Here is a 7171-nt window from a genome sequence, read left to right on the forward strand (position 1 = left end):
TTGTGGTGCGGCCCCATTGATGCCCATATGAAAGAGGGCTTGGGATCCCGAGCATCAGTTTGTACAAACTTCAAAGTTTATCTGATTTAACTTTTAGAAAAAGTTTGATGGATGCATTGTTAACTTCTCAATCCAGACAAGGAAATCTCCTTTACCTTTTTTGGCTATGGCATGACTAGGATACTAAAGATGTCTTGTCTCCTTCAGCTTTGACCTGTACCATACCCTCAAACCCCTTTAATAATCACTCGGACAACAAGCTGGAGTTAGGCCCCGTTCACACTGGGGCGATCCGACTTCCCGGGGCGACCTCTGAGGTCGCGGCGCGCTGCTCGCACCGCGACCTCGGAGCGGCCGGCACGGACTTCATAACATTGAAGTCTATGCAGGTCGCTCCGGGTCACCCCAAAGAAGCTCCAGATCCTTTTTCTAAGTCGGAGCGACTTGCGTCGCTCCTATTAGAACGGGTCCATAGCTTCTCAATGCAAGGCGACCTACGGCGACCTGTCAGGCGACCAGGTCGCCTGACAGGTCGCCCCAGTGTGAACGGGGGCTTAATGGCCAAAGCAGCCTTATATTAACCAAAGTAATAAATAACACATAAATAAAAACATAACAACTTTAATACCAGTTAAATACAGTATAACTGGATTCTCAAGGTCCTAGTCGGCATCACTCACAAGAAAAAATACCGCAACACCACCGACTCGGAGACAACCAGCTGCAGATACCTCTATAACAAGTACCTTTTTAGTGCCCACAGAAACCTACAAGGACCTTGCACCCCGCCAGCTGCTTGACAACAGTCATCCCCACCAACCCCCAACCAAACAATAAGTTGCTTACCAGAAAAGTAAAATTACCAAGGTGGGCGGGAGGGAAGTTTTCCCTTGGTGGTCCTCTCTTCCAGTTGGAGACCCTACCCCCCCACTCAGCCTCACAACTCCCTGCAGCTCCACCCCCTCCCAGACTTGTACCCGATTCAAAACTTTCCTGTAACTACTGGAGTCTCATTAATAAATATATATATATATATATATATATATATATATATATATATATATTTATATATAAAATATATATCATTAATAAATATATATATATATATATCTATATATATATATATATATATACTGTATATATATATATTATGTATATATATCTTTTTATATATAGACCTAATTCTACAGTTCTCCAGACCCTTTAACCCCTGTCGTGCCGTCCCGCTGTCCATGCTCTTCTTTTATAACTCCGGGCCTCTCTAGAATTAAATACCAGTAAGTGAATGGGACTGTAGGTCTTTGTGATATTATGCTTTGCGTGTTGACTAAAATATGAATAAATAACAAAAACCACCTTTAGTACAGAAAAAAAAACTGTGCCCGTTTATGTGTATTTTTTTAGACTAATGTTGTTTAATAGCACCGAGCTTCCATACTGTATACACAGATTTCAAGTAGATTTAGTTAAACATTTGCAGCTACAACAGAAAATTTTATATGGCAAACTATAATAAATGGGCTAATTAAATAGATTTTAAGTTGTATTTTTTTTTTCATTTTCCAATAAAGTAAACTCTATAGACAAAATACTATGTGAGGGTAAATTACTGAGCTTAAAGAGAAATGTCTCCCCTACAAGTAGGAAATGTCCTAACTTATCTATGCAATAAATGTCCCATAAAATGGAATAAGTAATATAAGTAGCAGAGACAGTTTTACAGGGTTTGTGTGCTCTGCATTAATTTATTGATTTGTACATGGATGAAACTTTTATTAAAAGCACAATTACTAAAAAAAGGTTTCTTGTTAATTGTATCTGGTAGAGGGTAATATATATAAATGGGAGACAATTTCATATTACCCCTCTGTGCTAATGATTTATTAATACAGTCTGGACGTTTTATCCAACTCACAGGACCAAATTGGCTGCGGCATGGCAAGTAACTTGCAGAAAACTGCATTCGGGAGCCCAGATGTGTGCGGACAGCTGCAGCTGGAAAGCCTGTACAGCGGTCACTGCTGTCTGTTGGTGTATGGGGGATGATTCCTGAGGTTAGAGATAGACAATTGTCACTGAAGACAAACAGCTTGCATCCAGGGGTGATCATTTGCAGGGCCAGGACAGGGGGTGAGCAGAAGGGACAGCTGCCTTGGGCACTGTGATATGTTAGGTGGTTGGGGGGAGGGGATTAGCGTTGGAAGGGGGAATTTGGGGGCTGCAGAGGGTAATTATTGTTCTAGGAGGAGAGATTTGAGGGAGGTTAAGAGTGGTGATTTAGGGGGATTAATGATGGGAGGGGGGAAGAAGATTTGTGCTAGGTGGGGTTTAAAGGGAAAATATGTGCTGTGAGGGGGAGATTTGAAGTGGGAGGGAGAAGATGTGTACCAGTAGGGAAAGTTAAGGGGTAGAGGATTTGTGCTAAGAGGGGTGAATTTTTTTTTTTTTGGAGGGGAGGCACTGGAGCTGTTCTGGTAGAGGTGATTTCAGCAGGGGGGTAGATTTGTACTAGGAGGAATGGAAATTTATGCTAAGGGGGTAAGCATGCAGATTAGTGGTGAGTGTTTTTGTGGGGAGATTGTTTCTGACACTCTTGGGGGGGGGGGGTGTTTTGGCATGTTCGCCCTGGGCTCCAGGTGATCTTGTTCCGGCACTGATCATTTGTTCCTAAGAGCAGAAAATCGCTCCCTGTGTGATCACTTACAAACACAAGCAAAAAAACCGAGGCTGCTGTCAATCTGCCATTGCTTTCTACAGGCTTCCCTGTCACATCTGTGTACACCAGTGCCATCTTAAGAGCATTAAAGGGCCCCGGGCAATGCAGTGCACTGGGGCTTCGCCTACACAATCGCCCGAGAGAATAAAAATGCTAATTATCAATAAGATGATATTTATTGGTACAGCAGTGCCAGGCTAATGACAGCTTCCAAGTTCGGTGGCTGGGTCTAGTGAACACACACACGGACGGGAGTCAGAATCAACTGTCCTGTGTGCCTGTTCCCATGGAGGCAGAAAGGCATTCCTGCAGTTGTGGGCTCTTAATCCACAGCCCAAATGGCCTGACAGCAGCGCAGGGCCAACAGGCGCTTGCTACCTGGTAAGTTCGGCGGCAGAATGCACACGGGAATCGGGACTAATGCTTGGCTGGGTCACTGGGCAGGTGGGGCCCCCCTGGCAAGTGGGGCCCCCCGGGCAACTGCCCAGCATGCCCATTTGGTAAGATGGCCCACCTGGACACCTGCAGCACCATAACTGATTTGACCATGTGAATGAGGCCTTAGTATTTAGTCCACATCCATAATTACAATTACCACTGATGTCACCACTAGAACACTCTCTAAAGTATTATACATTCATGTTGTCACAGCTTTATTTAGGAACTTCACCCAGGTGTTTGAAAATTGAAAGTGAGCAGTTGCAAATACTGTAGCTGCTGACTTTTAAGAAACAGATCATTACTAGCTCATGGAGTCCAGCACTGTCTTCATGAAGCTGATTCTTCTCAGCGTTGTGACTGCCAAATGATTCCCCGCCAGCTCCCCAGTGTCCATGCATGAAATTAGGTGACGCACAGAGACCGATCCTGCAGCCTCCTGTGATGTGCAATGTTATCCCAGGGGGCAGAAGCAGTGGGCCGAGGCAAAGTGTTCCTCGCCTGGGGGAAGATTAACCAGCTCAAGACCAGACACTTTCATCCCCTTCTAATGCCTTGTACACACCATCAGATAATCGGACGACTTATTGTTTGCATTTTGTTGCATGATACTAGTATCGAATTCAACAGTGTGTACTAAACGTTTTTTTTTTGTACGATTCTGGAAAAGCTTCCTGGTTGCGTAGCTACGTATCGGATAGTGCAAAATAAAAACAATGGCAGCCAGGCTTTTTTCAGGTTATTTTGGTGTTTCTGATCATGCGTGTCTATCGATTTTTAGCGGACGCATACTGTACTGATTGAACGATTGTCGTTCGCTAGGCTATCGTACGACAAAAGTTTTCGTGGTTGTCCCTTCGGATTTTGTTGGACGAAATGTCGTGATCGGCTGTCGGCTGTGTACTAACGATCAGATTATCATACGATCAATTTGAAAGTGATTTTCTTTGTGCGATTATCTGATTGTGTGTACGAAGCATTACTGTGGCCATTTTTTAGCTTTTAGCGCTGTCACACTTTGAATGGCAGTTACTCATTCATGTAACACTGTACCCAAATTACATTTTTATCATTTTTGAGACAGATAGAGTTTTCTTTTGGTGATATTTAATGACCACTAGGTTTTTACTTTTGGCTATTATAAACCAAAAAATACCAAACATTTTAAAAAAATATATATTTCTTAGTTTCTGTTATAAAATCTTACAAATAAATAATTTTTCATGTTTTTTACAATACATTTATATTAAGTTTTTTAAAAGAAGTCAGTACAATAAGAAAATCAGCACAGTAAGAAAATCAGTACAGTAAAATACGACCAAAGGAAATAATAATAACAATTCCTGTTTTACAATGGAAATAAATAATTTTTCTTCACAAATTTAGGCCAAAATATATTCTGCTACATTTCTGTGGTAAAAATAACCTACATCAGTGTATATTATTTTGTCTGTGTAAAAAGTATAGAGTCTAACACTATGGTATTTATAGTTGAAAATTGATTAATCCTGATGTACTGATGGCCCAACTCATTTTTTGAGGCCCTAAAATGTCGGAACAGTACAAATACCCCCCAAATTACCCCTTTTTGGTGAGTAGACAGTCCAAGTTATTTAGTATGAGGAATGGTGATTTTTTTTTTAAATTGTAATTTTTTTGTCACATTAATTTGGATAATGAAGACATTAAATAAGATTAGGTACTGTTTTGTTTTTTGTTCACAAAGTTGTCATTTTAACAGGTTATTTCTCCCACACAGAATAGCCATACTTATAATTACACCCCCAAACCCATTCTTATACACCTCCAGATTACAGGGATTCCATGTTGATGGGGAACTTTTTAAGAGACTAGATGCATTTAGGAGCCCGAAATCGAAAGCACACCTTTGGACTTTTAAGGAGCATTAATTACACATAAATTACATATCTAATTTTCTTACTACTTATTACATTTGTGGAGGCCGTGGAGCACCAGGACAGTGGTTGGATATGTTTTTTTTTTTTTTTTTTTTAATGATTGCTTATTACAGTGATGATCTGTTTTTGGCATCCATTCATGATGTCATTATTTACTATTGTGGTTGCTGTGATTGGCCACAGCTATTACATTGTACAAGGCCATTGTAATTGGCCCTGTACCATGTGATCACTCTGACCAATCACAGAGATCACAGTAGTAAGCAATGACATCATGAATGAAAGCCATTGTTTACTACTGGACATGTGATCCCTGTGATTGCTCATAGCGATCACATGGTACCAAGGCCAATCACAGCAGCCTGGTACTGCAATCAGTAATATGCTGTGTCCAGTGGACACAGCAGTCACAGATAACACCACTGTGCACAGCTTCTCAGAAGATGTATAGGTACGTCCTCCCAGAACCGATACTTGTCCCACCTGGCCACTGTATTTAAAGACAAGCAGTGGGAGGGAAAACGTGTTAAAAAAGCTACCCAGTCCCCACTCCCAAAAAAACTTTATATTGCAGTTGGCAAGAGTAAGAAAATAAGAAAAATTTTCATTTTTGGGTGAAGGTCTGCTTTAAGAAAAAAAAATATATAACCACAAAAGGTCTTCTGAAACTCCAAATTGAGTTGCTGGAGTGTCCTTAATGAGCATTTTTTCTCACTGCAGGTTTCGACTCCTGGCTGCACAGAAGCATTGGTTGCTAAGACACTGTCAGCTGTCATAACCAGTGACTTATCCCTGGTCCCATTCAACTTCCAGTTGGGGCGGACTCCTGTCATTGTCTAAATATGGCCATAGCAATATTTGGGTATTGACATCAGCCAACATCCTCGCCCCTTTAGAACAAAAATGGTCAGGGGTAGTCTAAATGCTATCTAGTCCAAATGGACACAGGAAGCTTAACAAACTATCACCCAGTATAAATTAGGATTTTCCAAGGGCTATGGAATGGTTTATAGAAGTATAAAAATAACACATATAAAATTTCAATATACTTTATTAAAAGTGTAAAATGAAATATAAACAATTACAATTACAGTAAGTGCCGGTTCACACTGCCGCGACCACTAAAGTCGCGTCGCTTCCAGCGCGACTTTGACGTGACTTTTTATTTGGCCAATCACAATATGATGTGTTGTGACCTTATTTCCTTTTCCTGTTTTTTTTTTTACATATTACAAAAAAGTATGGCAGACCAATGTGCAGGTAACGTTTATGGGGGAGGTGTAGGAGTGGCTGAACTGTGGAATGTCTAGCTTGATGCTAGAAAGTAGATAAGAATGCTAATTGAGGTCACTCACATTGAAGGAAAAACATCTTTTGTCTGTCTGTCCAGAAACTTAAAAAAAAAGAGCTTTTTTCATATAATTTTTAAGAAGCACATGCCTCCAAAGACGCCCAAAAAATACCCAATAAATGCCTGCAAGAAAAAAAGCGGAGAGAAGCCGCATTACTGAAATTATAAGAAAAATGCTATTTTGTGGTTGGTTCTGGACATGCTACAGAGCTGAAACTTGACAGGTACACTTTTTAGACCCCCCCCCCGACACTAAATACAAAAAAGACATGCTTGCCTAAAAAAATGCCCGATAAATGCCTGCAAGAAAAAAAGCCAACTGGAGAGAAGCCGCATTACTGAAATTATAAGAAAAATGCTATTTTTGGGGGGTTCTGGACATGCTACAGAGCTGAAACTTGACAGGTACATTTTTTAGACCCCCCAGACACTAAATACAAAAAAATACATGTCTGACTAAAAAAATGCCCGATAAATGCCTGCAAGAAAAACGGCCAGGTTGACAGAAGACATATTCATGTTTTAATAAAAATTATGCTCTTTTCTTGTTCAATACCATTTTTTTCCAAAGTCGGATGACAAGTCGGATCACAAGTCGCTTCAATTAAGATAAGGAGGCGACTCCCATTGAAGTAAATGGGACAGGTCGGATCACTGGTCGCCTCAAAATAGTACCGGACCCTTTTCTGAAGTCGGAGCGGCTTCAGTAGTGGCAATTAAGACGGCACTGATTGAATTACATTGCTT

This window comes from Pelophylax lessonae, assembly GCF_965119305.1.
Source record: "Pelophylax lessonae genome assembly, chromosome: 8".
NCBI classification, from domain to species: domain Eukaryota; kingdom Metazoa; phylum Chordata; class Amphibia; order Anura; family Ranidae; genus Pelophylax; species Pelophylax lessonae.